Here is a 21,336-nt window from a genome sequence, read left to right as displayed (position 1 = left end):
TGAATTAGAACATTGATTAATATTGGTTCTCAGTTTTCCCATGCAGAAAACGCACAGAAAAAAAAGACACATGTGAATCCAGTCTAAAGGTTGTGTAGTGGGATCAACCTAAAGTATGAAGACCTTTGATTAAAACATATTCTCTAAAACAGTCCCTACTGTTTTGAGCAGGCAAAATTTCCAAACTTTTTGCAGTGAACTTGCACTTACGAAACATTTTTGCGGTACTGACATGTAATTTGTGTTAAAATTCACATTTCACATTTCTCCAAATTCACTGGCAGTTTTTGGGGTGGAATTGCCATAAAGAGCATCGCCAGCTAAATCCCCATACATGCTGCAATCATCAAATTTGCTTGGCATGTTAAGAAGGTCAAAAATACCTTGTAGTGTTTGAAAATTGATGTAAAGTTACAATATGAAAAATTGTTTTTTAAAAGCCGTTAAAGTGGACCTGAATTCAGGGCTTCCTCTCTGCTAAGATAAGCAACAGCATAATAGTTTTTAAAGAAGAAAAAAAAAGCATTTCCTTGTTACAGCTTGTGGAACTCTGCACAGTTGTTACTTCCTGGTAACCTGGGAGCACAGAAAAGGTTAACCTCCTGTGTTTACATATTATCTCAAAATTCAGCAGAGTTGGCAGACAGCTGACAGCTCAAATTACACTAGCTCATTACTTACTGGAAATGGAGAAAACAAGGGGGATTTCTCTGTGTTCTCCTTGTCTCCTGTAAAAGAATTCAGGTCCACTTTAAAAAGTAATACATCTACCCATCGGTATTGAAAATGTACATATCTATATAGCAGCAGTGTATTTCCTGCCAGGGCTTCCTGTTAGATAGTACGCAGTTACTGTGTACAATAGTCAAATTGCAATGCCTGTTGCTGCGAATTTCTGTACAGTAGCAACACAGTTGTATAAGGATCCCTGGCAAAAAGACCTATTTTCTGCATTAAAATATATAAATATATATTTTTTAAATGAAGCGGGTTCCCCCTCCCAAGCCTCTTTAACCCCTTGTCACCCTTGTCACCCTTGTCACCAATACAGAGCCTGGACTGTATAGTCCACAATTTGTGTGTTTGTGTGTGTATATGTGTGTGTGTGTATGTGTGTGTGTGTGTGGGGGGGGGGGGGGTTATAGGGGGGCTCTGGAAGAGAGGGATGGCAAGGCCTCCCTCTTTCCCACAGTGCCCTACCCAAGCAATGGACAGGAGGTTCATCCGCAACTCCGGTGCCCGGGAGGAGGATGGGGGTAATCACTCCCATGCCTGTGGGCGTAGGCTTCTAACACCATGCCCACCTTCAAGCTGCCTGTTCTCCATGTACATACTCATGTAACATGCCGCCAGGTCACCTAAAACGAGTGCTGGTGAGCAAGACATAAGGGCAGAGACTGTAAGAACCTGGACAGGTGAGTACTCTCCACTGCTGTAAGTACTCTTCAGGGGCTCTGGGGGAGCACTATTAACTTGGGGGAGACCTGGGAATCCTATCACTTCCTCTGGACTATTGCCTACTGCGCCGTCCCCCCCGCCCCCATTTGAGCTTTATCTTCTGTCAAGTACAATGGCTGGAAATCGATTGAAATTACAATTGGGTGGCCATGTTGGATCATCATCCAAATAACGCCATGTGAAAATAACGCCATGTGCAAATAACACCAGGTGGCAACCGAGGCACTCCCTCTTTTGCCACATGGAATTATTTCCACGCTAGTCCTGGGAATTCTGTATTTGCGTCTGCTTGGTTCATATGCTATTGTGCTCCATTCCTTATATAATCTCTGGCCTTCCATTGCCCACTGGGCCTGTGAGATATTTATGTATACAAAGGCCTAATGAAGGGCTTGCCAAAATGAACGTGTAGTTGCCCATAATGTTATTGCTCACTATCGTTAAACCAGATTATTCAGCCTTTTGAAGAGAAAATTTGTGGAAGCACTATTTTTGATACGTCTTGATGTCTATAAGTTTTTGTATTAGAAGAAGTGTGCCATGGTACCTCACTGAACTAACTACTGGTCCGTATATAACTTATAAAGAAGCATCACCCTCAGGCAGACTTGATCTCGCAGCTGTGGTACCAGACAATTACTCAGTTTTACACTGTGAAAGGCAAAACCGCAAGGGCGGAGGATTAGCTCTGTGCTTCAAATCCAGTTTGAATATTAAACCCCTTGCTGTAGCCCCCACCCACTCTTTTGAATGTCTAGCAGCCCAGCTCTCAGCTGAAAAAAAAATAAACATACTGCTTGTCTACCGACCCCCTGACGCTGGCTCAGCTTTTCTCAAGGAAATAGCAGAACTTGTATCTTGCATAACACTGAAACACCCTAGGTGGATAATTCTTGGAGACTTTAACGCACGGGTCGATACACACTCTTCCCAATTTGGAACTAAGCTACTTCTCTCCATGAGTGAACAGGGGTTCTCTCAAGCCGTCAACCTCCCTACCCACAAAAAAGGACACACTTTGGACCTCATTTTCCATTCAGAACTCCTAATATCCAATGTGGAAATTGATCCAGTAGTTTGGTCAGACCACCACACTGTCCACTTCTCCTTTACAGCACCGGCTACAAAACACCAAGTGAAAGAACTAATAAAATATCGTTCCTTGAAAGGTTTGACACCCCAACACCTTCAGAACAGCCTCAATCTAGGTGGACTGACAGATCACAACTTAGGCCTTGAATCCATGGTCCTTAAATATAACCACGATGTCTCAGCCGCTTTTGACGCCATAGCTCCCTTAAAGATTAAACGTTCCGCACCATTACATCATGCTCGCTGGTTTGACAACTCTATAAAGGAACTAAAGAAACAGGGACGCAGATTGGAACGAAGGTGGCGCAAACATCAGTCTCCTGATGACAAACTTTCCCTAATTGCTCACCTGGAAAAATATCAAACGATGATTAACAAAAAGAAGTCCTTATTCCTGTCTCACGAAATTGCAAATGCAGCCAACAGACCTGCCCAACTCTTCCGCACGGTTGACAGTCTCTGCAATCCATCTTGCAGGAAATCCAGCATCAGACCTTCACAGGAACTGTGCGAGAAATTTGCCCACTTCTTCTCAGACAAAGTCTCCTCCATACGATCTGCCATTCAATTCACAGCCCCAGAAACCCATGCAGAGCCATATAACAGGTGCAAAAATAGCCTACCACCATGGTCTGATTTTAAGGTAATCACTGAAAAAGACATCTTGGATATCCTCTCAAACCTTCGCCAGACTACCTGCGATCTGGACCCTGGCCCCACTAAGTTCATGTTGAAATGCCCTGAACTATTTACACCGGCATTTCACAAAATAGTCAACGGCTCCTTACAAGAAGGGTGGTTTCCCTCTACTCTGAAAGAAGCAATCGTCAGGCCTCTACTCAAGAAACCATCCTTAGACCCAGATGCTCTAAACAGCTACAGACCTGTCTCAAACCTCCCCTTTCTGGGAAAAGTTATTGAAAAGGCTGTCTACCTCCAACTTGAAGCCAGGCTCTCCAGAAACAACATCCTTGACCCTCTTCAATCTGGTTTCAGGAAATATCACAGCTGTGAAACAGCCCTCACCCAGATTTGCAATGATCTGCTCATTGCAAGAGACAAGGGTCAATGTTCCATCCTGATTTTGCTCGACCTCTCAGCGGCTTTTGACACAGTCGATCTTGAAATCTTACTCAACAGGCTACAAGAGTACTGTGGCATAGATGGCATTGTTCTCCGGTGGTTCAACTCCTTCCTGGCTGGCAGAACACAAAGGGTAGCCTTAGGGCCCTTCCTCTCCAACCCTGTACCACTAAAATACGGTGTACCTCAGGGCGCAATATTATCCCCTTTACTGTTCACCATATACATGCTGCCACTTGGAGAAATCATACAAAAACATGGCCTGACATATCATTGCTATGCTGATGACACCCAGCTATATTTGTCATTCAAACCTGATGTCACAGACCCTACTCCACAAATAAACGCATGCTTAGCTGAGCTTCAGGAGTGGATGAATAATAATTGGCTAAAACTTAATGCTGACAAAACTGAGGTTCTTGTTATCGAGGGCCAGGGCTCAACAGCAAAGCAGCTCCAGTCTCAACCAGTCTCAACCAGTCTCAACCAACACCGCTAAGGATAGGGAGCTCAGACCTGAACAACTGATTGATGGGAAATTAAGCTTCAGGAATCAAATCTCAGCTGTTGTGAAACATTCCTTCTTTCACCTAAGGAATATTGCAAGGATTAAACACCTAATTCCTTCAGAGGATCTTCCAACCCTAGTTCATGCCTTCGTCACATCAAGGTTAGACTACTGCAACGTCCTCTACACAGGCCTGCATAAGAAAGACTTACGCTGCCTGCAATTAGTACAGAATACCGCCGCAAGGCTGTTAACGAGCCAACCCCGCCATTGCCACATAACACCAACCCTGAGCTCACTCCACTGGCTACCGATAAAATGGAGAATTCTGTTTAAGATTGGCTTACTGACATTCAAATCCTTGCACAATCTGGGCCCTGGATACCTGAAGGACTTGTTGCAACTACATCACACCCCCCACAATCTTAGATCAAAAGGACGTAACACCTTGGTCACCCCCAGAGTCCACCTCAAAACCTTTGGAGACAGAGCCTTTTGTCATGCTGCCCCTACACTTTGGAACTCCCTGCCACACCCAATCAGGACAGCCCCATCCCTGGAAGCATTTAAGTCTAAACTGAAAACCTACCTTTTCAGTCTGGCATTCATGAACATCTGACTATCTCCTCTGTAACACAACCCAGCCTGAAACCCTGTATTAATCTGAGACACAGCTATGCGCTTTGAGTCCTATGGGAGAAAAGCGCTTTACAAATGTTATTGTATTGTATTATTGTATCACAGTGATTGTATCTGCTGGGAAAATCGATGTGTATGGGTACTTTTACCAAAAAGAAAGTGTGCTTAGTGATACGCTGCTGTATTTGTTTTTGTAACGGTTTTCCCCATTAAATTCAGTGTTTGTCCCCATGCCTAATCCTAACTTGTCCCATTTAAATAAAATCATATCCCTATTGCCTAACCCTAACTAACCCCAATGTAGTATCAGTTGAGAAGGCACCTGAGCCATCTGTGTAAAAAGGGCGCTGCCATTATAGAGTTCAATTATTTTTGCTGCAAATCTCAGCTTTGGCTTAATTCACTAAGCAGTTTAGACTAGTCTACTGATGGTTTGGTGTAATGTTTTAGACCTGTTTTAAGACCTGATGTAACATTCAGTAAGTACACGATTTACAAAGGCAAACAAGGAGTAACCATGCCCACTTTTTTTGACAGATTAGACCAGCTGATTTCTGTAGGTAAAGTAATTCTGTGAGGTATTTTAGATGTGAGGATGGAACCTTTTGAATTAATTATTCAGGAGTTTAATTGTATGCAGAGGAGATCTCATCAAAGGAGAAGGATGTCAGTCATAGCTACTCGTTTGTGAATTGCATCATTTGATCATTTCACCTGTTTTACCGACCTAATTACCAAATGTTTTAGACCAGGACTAAAAACAGGTCTAAAACATTTGGTAATAGTGAATTCCCCTTTGATGGAACTGACTAAACCATCAGAAGACTAAAAACCATCTGTAGACTAGTCTAAACTGCTTAGTGAATTGAGGCCAATAAAGTGGTGAAAAGGGCTATATCCAGCACCCTTTTATAGCCAAAATCTCAGCTATATTAGGAGCCCTTTTTTCTAGGCGCCCTTTTCACATAAATTTCTAATGTGATAACCTTCCTGCAACCTAATACTAGCTTCCTCTCCAACATAATCCCCTTCCTGACATCTCACCCAAACCCCTGTTCCCCAGTCTAAACCTTTCCTGATGCCTTGCCGTAACCTCTGCCCTAATGTAAACCCCTCACTAATGTTGAACCCTAACTTTCTAAAAATCTGGAACCGTGGTGACTAAAATCCGGATTTGAAACTGAATCACGAGTTTGAACCGTATTTTCGCCGTGAATGAGTCAATCACGGCAATTCACGGCCCGTGATCCGGATTTTCTTTTAACGATAACAGCAAAGCCCCCATACATGCTACAATCTCCAACATAGCATGGATCATAATGGTGATAAGGGGTTACAACTTAAAAAAAAATCAAAAAACTTTTAGTTTTTGAGAAAATGGATTTTAAAGTCAAATCAACACTTGAAATGCGGCTATTAATTGGTAATAATTGTTTTTTAACAGGGAAATACACTTTAAGCAATCACAGAGGTAATAACGAGTCCCAATGGCACCTGGCGGTGGTGGTACAACTGGAGGGAGGAGGATGAGACAAGTGGGCGACGCCACAAAAAAAAACCTCAGAGATTTTTGTCAATTTTTTTTCCTTGCTGCGATAGCAATGACATGGCAGCAAAGTTGTCTGTCCAATTAATCGTCCCAAAAATTGTAGCATCCCTGGACCCTGGTGGTGGGTACACAGACTGCTGTTGTCATTAAATAGCACGACATGGGAGGCGGCAGCAGGATGGCTAAGCAGCATTCTGCGCAGCACAGAAAGAAGAGTAAGCATGAGAATTGTGACCAAAAATTTTAAGTATTCATAGACCATGGCAGTGGGAACACAGACTTTAGTACTTAAACACATCATCAGCAGCAGAAGGACTAAGGACTCAGCAGCAGCACAGAAGGGCATGGACCTTCATTAATGGCACCACAGCATGAGAACTGTGTCCAAAAATTGTAAGCATCCGTGGACCCTGGCAGTGGGAACACAGACTTAAAGAGAGTCTGAAGTGAGAATAAATCTCGCTTCAGACCTCATAGATAGCAGGGGTACGTGTGTCCCTGCTAAACCGCCACTATCCCGCGGCTTAACGGGGGTCCCTGATCCCCCAAATCCCCTCCGTAATGCGGGGGAGCGCTTCCTGGTTGGGGCAGGGCTAACCGCCGCAGCCCTGACCCATGCGCGTCTGTCAGCGCGTATCTCCGCCTTTCCCCCGCCCCTCTCAGTCTTCCTTCACTGAGAGGGGCGGGGGAGAGGCGGCGATGCGCCGCTGATAGACGTGACTGGAGGCAGGCTGCAGCCGTTAGCCCTGCCTCCAGGAGCGACCAAGTCTGCGACCAAGTGTCGCAGTGGGGGGTTTGGGGGTGAAGGGACCCCCATTTAGCGGCGCTATTGCGGCGGTTTAGCAGGGGCACACGTGCCCCTGCTAACTATGAGCTCTGAAGCGAGATTTATTCTTGCTTCAGAGTCTCTTTAAGTATTAAATTCCAACATTAGCAGCAGCAGGAGGAGGACTACTAAGGACTCAGCAGCAGCAAAGATAGGCATGGCCCCTCATTGGTAACACCACAGCACGAGAATTGTGCCCAAAAATTGTAAGTATCCGTGGATCCGGGCAGTGGGAACACAGACTTTAGTACCTAAACACAAGATACAACATGTTTTTCGGGGTCTGAGGCACATACAGATGGTCCCCATCATCATCATCATCATAATAGAACTCCCCTCCTGACCCCCCACCACCTCTGCCGCCCCAACATCCCCAGACACAGACCCCTCATCGTCCTTAACATAAACTTGGGATGCTGGCCCAAGCCCAACCTCCTTCTCCACATCAGGCCCCATCATCTTCTCAATGGCAGCCATAAATACTCGCCCAGATGCCTGAGGGACACAGCACTCTCGTCCAGGGAGGGCTGCTGACCACTCAGGGCCGGCCCGCTCATGAGGCGGGGTGAAACATTTCCCTCAGGCAGCAAACTTCTAGGTCGCCGAGCCGGAGGGGTAGCGGGCAGGTCGGGGGTATTGGGCCTAGCGGTGGGGAGGGGGGTCTGACCCCCCCCCCCCTCCCTCGCCTGGGTCCCCTGATCTGCGCTCCCCTCCAGCTGTAATTAGGAAGCAGACGCTTGCAGATCGTAAGAGGCAACGGGCGGGGAGGACTCACCTTTTCCGCGTTCCAGCGAGCGCTCCACTGACGTCACTTCCTGCATCGCCGCCCACTGTATTGTAAGTGGACGGCGATGCAGGAAGTGACGTCAGTGGAGCACACGATGGAACGCGGATAAGGTGAGTCCTCCCCGCCCGTACCTCTTACGATCTGCAAGCGGCTGCTTCCTAATTACAGCTGGAGGGGAGTGCAGATCGAGGGACCCAGGCGAGGGAGGGAGGGTCCAACCCCCCTCCCCACCGCTAGGCCCAATACCCCTGACCTGCTCACTACCCCTCCGGCTCGGCGGCCGGTCCCCCCGCACCCACGGACGGGCAGGGGGGAGCTTCAGCAATTTTCTCCTAAATTTGCCTCAGACGGCAAAAAGTCTAGGGCCGGCCCTGTGACCACTGGCTGCTGGGGTGGATGTCACAACTTGCATGGGGCGTTGGCTGCTGCTGCTGCTGCTGCTGGGAGTGCTGCTCACTGCTGAGGTCTGTGAGAAACTCATGATGGGCTGCTCCTCCGTCCTCATGTTCTTCAATGCCTGTGAGTCAAACTCCTGAACGACCACACGGCGTTGAGCCAAGGTGCTGAAAATGGGTGACACCGGTGTCGGCTGACTCGGCCCAGGCAGTGCTGCGGATAGATGCCTTTCCGCTGCACCCTCTCCCTGGCCGTGGACCAGTCCCACAACTGGCAGAGGCAATGGCACTCCCTCTCCTGCCACACCTATGACCCCTGCCAAATATGTTGTATACTATGCACAAGATTTCAGGGTGGAGAAAGTGTGCTTCTTTTTACAGTCAATATCTGTGTGGGCATGGGGACAGATGGAAAATAACAGGGGGCTTTTGTTAATTTTTCACAAAAGAACAAAAAAAACCCAAAAAACGAAACAAACAAACAAATGCGCAGACGGTGCAATTCACAATACTGAATACACTGTAATAGAACTCGGAAATCACTGGACAGCGCCGCGGTTTGACTGCACTATAGGCACAGCAAAGTAACTGGCTGCACGCTACTAGCACACTACAATGTCACTGAGTAAACTTAGTGACTGACCACTGGCAGCCGGTGACTGCAAGTAACTGAAGTTGATCACTCGCTATGAGCTGAATACAAGTGATACAGTAAAATAATATAGAACACAAAAAGTTATGGACAGTGGTATCCCTGCAGTGCACTAATAGAACAGTACAATATCACTCACTGACTAAATGTACTAGTGACTGACCAGTGACAGTAACTGAAGTTGATCACTGGCTGGCTGGCTCAGCTAGATAACAAGTATACAGTATTATTACAGCAGTATAATCAGTCTGAACCTGCCTGCCTGCACTAAGCACAGTAATCAGTGCACTCTCGCTATGACTACACTCACTACAGCTAACTGAAGTAATAATAAATCTCTAACAGGCTAGCTAGCTAAATACAACTGACAAGTACAGTATCAGAGCAATGTCAGGAGTAAAAACGCTAAGTTTTTAACTAAAAAAGTGCACGCTGAAGCAACAATGGCATGGAGATGATCCTCTCAGTACCACAGTCTAGCAAGGATGGAGCTTTTCATCGCTTTATATTCAGGAGGGGAGGGCGTAGCCTCCCCTCCTACGATTGGTTACTAGGTCCTGGCTGGGGGCCTCTGATTGGCCCAGGGAAGTCATTGCCGCCCATTTCCGCTAATCACAACCTAACCACGGCATCCCCCGCCGTGTTTACAATCATGAACGTGCTTTCCTGCTTTTGTGAATTCATCCGGATATACAAAATGACGGCCTGTCGTGGTCATGTTCAGTGGTTCAAAATCAATCCACAGCTTCGGATTTTGAAGTCGAATACTGGTAAAATGCTTGTGATTCACGGCTATTCCGTGATCACGAGTTCTCAGTGAGCATCCCTACTTTCTAACCCTAAGAAGAACCTTCCTAAACTTCCCGGATCTTCAAGGTGAGAAGGTAACTACTTTGTCACTAAGGCATTATTTTTATTATAGAATTAAGACTTCATAATGCATAAAACAATGTCCTTGATTAACTAAAACTGTTACTACTTATTTTTATTTTATGTTTTTTTTTTGTTTGCTAACTCCTGAACAAAAAGTTATTTTGCACAGAGAGACTCCTAGGAAAGTTTTAATAACCAGAATAATTATGAACATTATCTCTCACAAAGAGAAATCATTAGTGGCGTAGTTAAGGAGCGGTGGGCCCCGATGCAAGTTTTACATTTGGGGCCCCCCAAGCACTCTATACATAACAATTGATACAGCGCACCAAAACCTGCCAATGGCAATTACAGTGTCAGAGGTGTAAGAAGGAATGGGTAGCAGTTTGTTAATGAATACCACTATTCAAAGTATCTATAGAAGCAGGAGTGTAACAATAGACCCTGCAAGGGATGCAGCTGCAAGGGGGCCCAGAAGCTGCAGGGGGCCCAGTGGGGGGAGGGGTTTCTTTTTCTTGTCCTTAGAGACTGACAACTAAGGGTGTGGAGAAAAAAAAATCTGCTCTCTGCACAATTTTTTAATGACTGCATCTGCTCAGCCACTCACTGATAAGGAATCATACAAAGTTTTGCAGACACAGATGTGTAGACAGTCCCTATTCAGTGTTCAGCAGGGTCAAGGGGGCCCCCATCCAAAGTTTTGCAGGGGCCCCAATGAGTTCTAGTTACGCCCTGTATGTAATTATTATGAGCACAGGAACACTAGAGAGCTAATACTGTAGTTGAGGGAGGGCCCCTCTGGCCCAAAGGCCCCGATTCGGTCGCAACCTCTGCACCGCCTATTACTACACCCCTGGAAATTATTATAGTTGTTTTCCATATTTCATTGTCTGTTTTGGAAAAACAAAATACTTTTTAGTTACTGTGCATATTGTTTTTGTGCAGTGTGTGATAAATCCTTCGCCCTCCATTGTTCATATTTATACTTTTCTTAGCTGTAATGTTGTTTCCTGTGCTGCATTAAAGCATGCCTGAACTGACATGTGACTTTGGGGTTGATTCATTACCTGTAACGCGAGCAAACAGCGCGAGTAAACTGCTGTTACTAGCACTAATAAATCAGCGTGGCATTCCTGACATCTCCATGCACGCTACGCGCGATAGTGTCAGCATAGCATGCATTACCTATCAACGGCCAATGCCTCCACTTGCCGCACAGTAGCAAGGCATTGCTACCATGATACTTTACTAGTGCATGGGGTTGATTACGTTACAGTTAATGAATCAACCCCATGATGACCCCATGCTGTCTTTGTGCGGTAGATTTGGCAGACAGCCATGCAGCCAATAGGGAGAGCCACTCAGCCCTCCTTCTCATGCTGATTTGAAGCAAAAGGTAACTGGGTAGGACTTTCAGTGTAGCAAAGCAGAGGAGGGACATTTTCAAAAGGCATCCCTGCATCCCTTCTGATGTGCTTATTTGTATTGTAGTATACAGAAGAGCTCCCCCTTGGTGGCTGCAGCACATCTAAAGGGATAGGGTTGCACTGTAGGGAAAACCTCCAAGTCACAGACACAGCTCCCCTGCCCACCTGCTAACCTGCTACATGCTTGTAAGTCACACTTACAGAGCAGGAATTAGTGAATTGAGGCATGTTTGTTCGGGTTAATTTACTGAACTTCTGCCTCATGAGGGAAAACTTCAGTGAATTTGGAAAAAAAAGTGTAAAATACTGGATGAGGTATTTTACCGAAGACACTTATTTTACCGACCTGCCCTTTGTGAACAGAGCCCTTGGTTACCACGGATCAGGAAGCATGTTTTTATTTTTTATATTCCCACCTTGGATTCCCTGTAACCACTCTGCTACTGCTTTACTCAGAATTGCGGCCGCAGAGTGGCTCTTCTGGGACCGCCTAACCCAGGATTGCATCATCTCGCGATGGGCGAGATTTGCAGGGAATGAGCACTAAGGATGATCGGAACAGGCGATTTCCGATATCACGGTAATTCCGCCTTTCGCTATAACGAAATTCCACTACCGCTACATTCCGGCAGATTACCGCGGTATTCCGCAGAATAACGCATCCAGCGGAACAATTTCCACAATGTTAAAGGGAACCTAATGGATGTTTCCTTTTAAACAAATACCAGTTCCCTGGAAGTCCTGCTGATAACTTTGGCTTTAGTGGTCGCTGAACCACAATTACAATTTTTTTGGAGCAGCAGGAGTTGTCATAGGCCATGGGACCTAGAGGTGGTTTCACGGCGGTCATCACAATTTTTTTTTTGTAGCAGCAGGAGTTGTCGTAGGCCATGGGACCTAGAGGTGGTTCCACGGCAGTCATTACAATTTTTGTTTGGAGCAGCAGGAGTTGTCGTAGGCCATGGGACCTAGAGGTGGTTCCACGGCAGTCATTACAATTTTTGTTTTTAACAGCAGGAGTTGTCCTAGGCCATGGAACCTAGAGGTGGTTTCACAGCAGTCATTATAATTTTTTGGGGGGAGCAGCAGGAGTTGTCGTAGGCCATGGAACCTAGAGGTGGTTTCACAGCAGTCATTATAATTTTTTTTTTTTTTGGAGCAGCAGGAGAAGTTGTAGGCCAAAAGCATAGGGTTAGGATAGAATATAATGTCGGACAGCTGCAAAAGCTGCATTTTTATGATCTTAAAAAGCAAAAATATGCGATGATAGTGATAGGCAGCAGAGTTTGAGAGGGAGACCAGGCTTGGAAAACAGCAAAATTTTAATTTAGTCTGTCTAATCTTCATCATGAATCAGTGAGAGGGGCCTTGTAATTATCACTGATCCATGACTTGGAATGAACGTTAGTATGTCCACATTGGCTATCATTCATAAAACTGTTGTCGGTAAAGTAAATCTATGCAGGAAAACACCGCTGGCGGAATTTTAGACTTCTGGCTACTCATTCATAAAAATGTATCCAGTTGCGATAGCAGTGCGGAGATTCCCCAAACTAGGCTGTCGGTAGGCAGGCGGTAGGCTTGCGGAAGCACAGGAAGCGGCGGAGTTGATACATTTCTCTGAGTTCCGCTCTACTGTAGCTGCCTGGGAGGTCTGTGTCTCCATTCACTTACATTGTTATCGCCACATCCAAGGGAGCGGTATTTCCCGACCTCATACCGCTTGCGGTGATCCTTATGAATTAACATTTTGTTACATTTGTTACGATAATCACCGCACAAGGCAGTGATTTATCGCTCTGCTCGGTAGTGTCAGCTTTTCATGCGGAAAGAGCCTTTATGAATGCAGAACTTGCTGAGTGTTCGGTAAAGTCAGCTGTTTTAAGCATTTCCGCATGCGGAAATGCTTTATGAATGATAACCAATGTCTGTGGACAGACTGGTCCGTTAGTCGGTGACCACCCCACCTGCAGCACTAAATACTCGCTCAGAAAGAACACTGGCGGCAGGGCATGCAAGAACCTCCAGTGCATACTGAGCGAGTTCAGGCCAGGTATCCAGTTGTTTTGTCCAACACTCCATGGGGTCATCATTACTCTCTTGTCTGGAGCACTGGCTGACCCCAAGTAATCGTTCACCATACGGGCCAGCCGCTGGCAGTGACTACTTTGCCCGCTGCTGGTGCTGCTGCTACAAGGAGTATCTGGCATTGGCAGATAAAATTCCTTCAACATACTCAGCAGGTTCACAGATTGGCTAATGGTGCTGCTGCTGGGAGTGGGACCACCAGACCTTTGCTGAGTATGATGAGGCTTGGTAGCTTGGGCCCGGGATACAGGTTCAGGAAACGCATCTTCTACCCAACGAAGAAGGGCATTCCGGATGTGACTCATCCTGGCGTCTGCTTTGGAGGGGGGTATGAACTGCCGCATTTTCCCATTGCATTGGGAATCTAAGATGGTGGCCACTCACATGTCGAGCCTTGATTTTAAAGTTTTAATCTGGGGGTCCTTACGGAGGCACTGGAGTATATGCACAGCCATAGAGAAGAGATGTCTGTCATCAATCACCTCTTCCTGACTGTCAGAATTGTCGTCATGCTCCAGCTCCACATCAGAATCTTCTTCCCACCCCCGGACAATGGGCTCTTCCGCTTCCACAAGCTCTGCCTCCTCATCCAGGACTTGAGCATGCTCACTCTCTCCCCCACTTGAATGACCACTGTTCAGTAGGGCTTCCTCCGCCTGTCCGAGCAGTTTCTCAAGTGCCTTGTCCAGCATGAAGACAATAGGGAGCACTTCTGATATGCTGCAGTGCTCCACACTGACCAATTTTGTTGTCTGCTTCAACGGCTCCAAGACTTTACACACCTATCCAATCAGCTGCCACTGGTCCCCAGTAATGTAGTTAAGTGGCCCTGTTCTGGAGGAAGATGTCTTAGACAGGTATAGCCTGACCACCATTCGCTGCTCCCACAACATCTCCAGCATGTGGAGGGTGGAGTTCCACCACGTCGGACAATCAGAAATAAGCCTGTGCTGCGGCAGGCTATGGCGGCGCTGCAGCAGTTTCAAGGTGGTGGTTGCGGAGCGTTGGATGTGGGCTGACACTTTTTGTGCCGAGGTCACAGCGCCCTTCAACCCATCAAAAGTTTGTAAACATTTCTGGACTACAAGGTAGAAGACGTGGGCCAAGCAAGGTAAGTGAGTTTTGCCACCTTCATAAATGGCGGCCAGCATGTTGGCACCATTATCAGACACCACTACACCTGTCTCCAGTTTTCAGGGGGACAGCCACTGCCGAATCTGATCCTGTAAGGCTGCAAGGATTACAGATCTGGTTTGCCTGTTCTCGTCCATGGATTCAAGTTTCAGCACTGCTTGGCATTGATGGTGCTGCAGACCAGTGTAGGAGCGGGACCACTTGCTGGGAAACTCAGCAACAGTGGACTGGCTTGGACAGAACAGGTAGCAGAGGGAAGTAGAACAGGCCTCCCCTTCAACCCATGTGGTGGCACCACCAGCTGAGATGCCCCAGATCTTGCACCCTCCTCAGCAGCACCATGCAGGGTGACCCAATAGGCGGAAAAAGTTACTTTACCTGCCCATGCCTGCTGCTCCAGCCATCCATAGTGAAGTGCACCTTGCCACCAACAGCGTGATCCATAGACCGGCCAACACACTCCACAATGTGCTTGTGAAGGGCAGGGATAGCATTCCTGGCAAAATAATGGCGGCTGGGGATCCGCCATTGAGGAGCAACACTGTTTATCAGTCTGCGGAAGGGGGCACACTCCACAAACTGGTAGGGCAGCAGCTGTTGGCCCAACAGCCTGGCCAGGAGCACATTATTTTTGACAACAAATGGATCAGTTGCAGTGACCATCCACTTCCTCTGCAACATTTCTGGCACAGAGGCCTGATGCTGGAACACTGGTGATTCACAGGAAAACAACAAGAGTGATGATGAGGTGCTTGATGAGGTTTACAGTCCTCATCCAGCCTGGCATGCAGAGGGATTTGAAGTAGAATGGGACTGAGCAGGTTGGATAGGGACATGACGACTAGAAAAAGAAGAGGAGGGGCCTGCTGCTGCTGCTTTTCCTCCACCCATCTTATTGTAATTCTTTACATATTCGAACTCCCATCTGTGATGGTTGCGCAGATGGCTTATCAGCCCTGAAGTGCCGAACCCGCTGCCCGATTTGCCTCTGCTCACCAATTTACAGCACACAGAACAGACTGCCCAGGATTCATCCTCTTCCAGAACAATAAAATGATTCCATGCAGGGGAAGTGCGTGCACGTGGAGCAGTGGTGCGAACTGTTCTAGCACCTCGATGCTCAGCATTGGACTGGTGGGTACTGACAGACGAGAAAGCACTTGCAGGCTGCTGGCCAACCGTTTGCTCTGTTTCTCCAAGCTGCTCACACCTGCTAGTGCCTAACCCACCAGATAGCGACCACGTTGGATCAGCCGCCTCATCATCCAAAACGTCATCCAGTTTAACCAAAGCACTGGAACCCATAAGTGACTCTTCTGAACCCTCCACCTGGCCACTAAACACCTATGTAGTTGACTGGTGGTGATGTAGATTGGTGGTGACACAAGCTCCCAGTTGTGATGGATTACAGGGTGAAGAAAACACAGGGGCCATTTCTGTCACCACAGAACCCACCACTTCTTGGGACCTTGGTCCCATGGTCTCCTCCAATGCCTCATCCCAATCCTTCTGCACATCTCTCTCATCGACATAGGTGTGCTTTAATTCTGGAGGAGAGTACTGAGAGGAAGCAACCTTGTCAAGATAAGCAGCTGCGGTCGGGTTCTGGTCATGAGGAACCTGGCCACTACTGGTGCTGCTGCCACTAGCTTCAAGTTCCTCACACTGGGTAGAGGGTTCCTGCAGGGGGAGAGAGGCGGCCGCAGCAATCAACCTGCTAGTCCGTGGCTAGTAGGCTTTTTGGGTGAAAAAAGTGTACCGTTGGGGGTGTGTGTGTTTTTGGTGTCAGCATCACTACTTACCTATGGGATGCTGCTCCTCTGTCCCTTGGTTTATGTGGGATGCACCATCTTCTCCCTGGAGAGATTGCAACTGTGGTGAATGTTCAACTTCCTGGCTAAGTGCTGTGGGCGTGCCTGCGACAATGCATGCTGGCAGATGTAGTCTCTGGGTGTGAGAACATCTCTGTACTCGCATCCACGGACTACGTCTCCCGAAATGCATTGTGGTGCACTTGACGCCTAGCCAGGAAGTTGAAAATATGACACAGCTGCAGTGTCTCTATGAAGAAGATGACGCATTTCATATGGACTGGGTACAGAGGAGCAGCACCCTGTAGGTAAGTAGTGATGCTGACCCCTGCCCTCCCAAAGGCACACTCCATTATGAAGCTCTGTCACGGGGAAATTCATTAAAAAAAATTATTACCAGGTGCTCCGCTCCCTTTAAAAATTAACAAACACTAATTTATATCAACAGATGAAAATAGATAACAACATACAGTTAAATAGCCACCGGAATACAGAAACCCAAATGACGTCAATATTCAAGCTTCTTTTCTTCGGCACAAATGTTGGGCATTCAGGCGTAAGGGTGAACCAAACTCACATACCAACATAACAATGAGTTGAAAAGAGAGGCATTTCGAAAGTCAGAAAGAGCATAAATAAAAGTACAACATACACTACAACGATGTGAAAATATAAATATAACTATAACATTTGTGTGACTTGAACATTTTTCATATACACAAAAACACTAGAACTTTTGACATGAAACACAAATTGATGATAATGTTTCTGTAATGCCTGTGGACCTCAAGTCTTTTAGTATATCTGCGGCTGTAGAAGCCATCGTCTGACCTTCTCTCCCTTCCTCTGGCAAGTCAGTAGCAGCCCTCCTACACACTGCTTGCTGCTAATTGTAGCGGATCACAGATCTTGAACTTGTCATGCTGTTTAGTTTGTTTTGAAATTCCAGTGTAGTAAACTAGTCCTCTGTGTGAAATGCAATGAGGGGAATCATAAGAAAGGTCAAGTCCAGAGCAGCATAACAAGAACGTGTGAAGGAGATATCATTAAATGTGAACCTTTCAACCATTTTTACATGACTTTGCTTCAAAATGTTTCAAGACATGAAGTCTGATTTACACGTTTCTACCAGGGCTGCAGATCTTAAATGATCCTAAAAACAATGGCATGGAATTTTTTGAAAGCAGCAGGGACAGCTATACTATCCCTAACACTACTACACCTATGGGTGCGCTACAGACAGGAACACAGGTGAAAAGTAAAAGCTACAAGTAGGTAGCTACTCGTAATAAAAAATTAAATTCGACAGTAGTGCCCGTGGTGGGGGTGGGGGGTTAACTTACTAATGCTTACCCATGCCGCTACCTTAATCTTATGCACTCCACTCATATTTCGCATTGTGTCCCATGTCACTCCCATGCTTCCTTCTTCCAGGGTGAAGGAGAAAGGATAGGCGTGACATGAAATGCAACATGAAATGTGAGTGTAACACATTGGCTAAGGCGGCGTCATGTGTAAGTTCCCCCCCCCCCCCGTCACGGGTAGCGCTTCTAATTTAAATTTTGATTACAAGTAGCTAGGTACTCGTAGCTACACCTAATGCACAACACAGTGGTAAGGACTTGCAATTGGCCCTTTTTCCTTCAAAATGTGCATTTTTGCCACACTCAAAATATTCAAACTTCTAAATATTTACAAAACACATTTTATGGCAGATATGTCAAACCGGTCCTACGAGGGCCGAGATCCTCACACATTTTTGATACAGCTCAAACTAATTGATGGGTCTGAACCAGGAAAGGTGTGGTCCATCAGATAGAACACATTCCTCTCTTTCTCAGTCCATCCTAAACACTGGCATGGATATGGCCCTCCAGGCCTGGAGTTCGACACATGTGTTTTATGGGAATGCCCAATACTCAACACCTTTTGGTCATCAATCTCCCAAATAATAGGTAAATTACTGAAGCAACACTTTGTGGTCACCCCCCAACTTGCTCTTCTTCCTGTTGGGATCACAGATATCCCTCTCTGCTTTCGTTTTATTGTTTCCCACATCCTCTGTGTATCAAGAAGTTTACTGTTGTCAAATTGGGGTTCAACAGAATCTCCAAATCTATCCTCCTTGAAATATACAGTTGATTTCAATCTCCAGATGGAAAGGTCACTCAGGGGTCAAGGCAAACGCTCAGTTCATCCATATGATATGCAGATAGATTGGTCATCTCTTTCTCTGCCCTAAGTCGTAATACACTAAATATAGAAAATCCCACCTTCCTCACAATTGACAAATTGAATAGCTCCTATCTCCAGCACTTATATCCACCTAGACAACCCCTGGAGCCCTACTTTACCCCTTCAAAACTGGTTCCAAATTTTCTCTACTGCCATTGTCATATACTTGCTGGATGATCAAACCAAAGGAGAAGACCTTAACCACTTCAACCCCCCAGTGCTAAATTTCTCCGTCCCTCTGCGCACCGCTTCACCCCCAGGGACGGAGAAAGGCGCACTTGTTTGTTTACTGGCTGGGAGTGGGCGGGGACCTCGCGCGCCCACTCCAGCCAGCCAGCACAGCAGGTGACTAATTGGATGTTAGGAACAAGCGTTCCTAAATCCAATTAGACGCGCCGATTGCGGACACAATGGAGACTGCTTCAAACAGAAGCAATCTCCATTGATAACAATAAAATGTAAACAAACGTGCAGCGCGCGATCGCACGCCCCCGCGACCCGCGCGCGCACGCACACACCCCCGCTCTGCAGTGCAATGATTGGTTATGGGGACCCCAGTCCCCAATAACCAATCATATCACTGAAAAAAATCAATAGAAGCAGCGCTGCAAAGTACAAATCGCGCTGGTGCTTCAGGGGTGAAACCCCTCCGTTGTGAAGTGGTTAATACCAGTCATCATATCAATCGGAATTCCCTCCAAGAGCAAATCCTTTCCTCACAGGTGACCTTTTGACTATTCTATTATCATCTACCTATACCTTTAAAGACATAAAAAATGTTATGACATTATCTATCACCTCTGATAATCTGCTTGAGAGATATACTTCATTATTGTATTGCATTGCACAAATAGTACAAGCCACATTTCCATAGTAATGTGCTCATCGCTAGTGTGCCATGTGTTAGGGCTGGTTCACACGGGCGTCTGCTGAGCTTTTGCTTGGCATTGCGTATAAACGCCAGCGTTTAAATGCTAGCGTTTAAAAGCTAGCTTTTGAAAGCTTTTGAAAAGCGTTCAAGGCTAGCAGTTCTGGTCTCTGCTATTGTTTCCTCGCGTTTACTGCCTCTGAAAGCAGCATGTTGCTTTTGAGACTAGACGCAACGCTGGGATCTACTGCCAGGCTTTCATGAAAGCCTGCAAAAGCCAGCTCTAAACGCTCCCATTCACTTGCATGGGATGGCAGTAGATCCCAAAAAACGCTGCGTCTGAAACGCTGGGTTAAACGCCACAAAAACGCCCGTCTGAACCAGCCCTTATGCAAGAAGCATCCCATCATATGGTTCTGCATGAACTCGACTTGCCTAATCTCCATGCTCCCATCCAGTGACTGACTAAGCATTACCTTGTACTCATACTGTGCTGTGTGATCTGGTTAGCATGTATTCCTGTATTGTCTTATTGCTGTATGTCACCCCTAAATACTGTCTTTAACCTAAACTAATGTCCAATGCATGCGTAATATGTTGGCGCTTTATAAATACAATAAATAAATTAGCAACATGAGTTGCTTAGGTAATGTGAGAGCAACATAAGGACTGTTAACATTGCCATGTGCTGCCATGCACAGCAATTTTAATGTTCTTTTTGAATCAACCCCATAGAAAAATAATTTGTGAGTTCAGACAAATGAGAGAGATCATGAGTTAAAGTGACACTGAAGCAAAAATATAAAATAATTAAATGTATGTGTAGTATGGATAATAAATAGATTATTAGTACTGTATATTCCTGCGTATAAGACTACTTTTTAACCCTTGAAAATCTTCTGAAAAGTTGGGGGTCGTCTTATACGCCGGGTGTCATTGATGCGGGGTGATACGCCCTATCCTGTTATCGCCTCTCAGATCTCCCTGCTGAGGGAGCGCAATCGATTCTTCCATACCGCTCTGATAAACAGGTAGACAAGGAGAGCTGACCAGTCTACTTAAGGAGAGTTGACCAATGCAACAAGTCAATTGACTATATACTGTTATATACTGGGTAACACATACAGTACAGCACCAGTATCTGTTCATACACAGCACCAGTACATGCTTTTTTTATTTTTATTTTAATTTGGTGTGCGTTGGAAGAGGGGTAGTCTTATACGGCGAGTATATCCCAAACTCTATATTTTAACTGGAAAAGCTGGGGGGTCGTCTTATACGCCCAGTCGTCTTATACCCCAGAATATACGGTAGCAAGGAAAAGAGTCTCATATTTTTAGGGTTTTTTATAGCATGTCATCATTCTGTCAAATTTGCAGTTTAGAAACCACACTGTATTTTAAGCTATAGAACAAAGCAGAAATAATGACCCTTTGAACTTCCCTGCAGTAAAACCTTATCTCAAGCTGTCTCTCAATCTTTCTTGGCTGTTTAAGTGCTTAAGAAAACAGGACTGTCTTTGACCCAAGTGGATCAAATAGCTCACAGAATTTCTTTTGCATAAATAACAACTGAAGGTTTTTTTTTTCCCTTGTTAACTTTTCCTATCCTTGAAAACACGTTTTTATTTGCTACTTATATTCTATTTGTTATCTTTACTACACATACAATTAATAATTTCATACGTTTATTTTCGGTACAGATTTGCTTTAAAGAGGAACTCCAGTGAAAAAAAGGTACTTATCCGTTAGCCGGGCGCATCCGGCAGGTGGCGCTGTTGTTGCTAATTTCAATCATACAAGCTTCACGGAACAATACTGTGATTGTAACCGCCGCAGGTGGTGCTAATTGTATTACTAGTTGACGTAACAATAGCGTGTCTCGCTCTCCTCCCTCCTTGCCCTCTCTCGT

Source organism: Hyperolius riggenbachi, chromosome 12 (genome assembly GCF_040937935.1).
Source record: "Hyperolius riggenbachi isolate aHypRig1 chromosome 12, aHypRig1.pri, whole genome shotgun sequence".
In the NCBI taxonomy this organism is placed as follows: domain Eukaryota; kingdom Metazoa; phylum Chordata; class Amphibia; order Anura; family Hyperoliidae; genus Hyperolius; species Hyperolius riggenbachi.
This window is presented reverse-complemented; position numbering follows the sequence as displayed.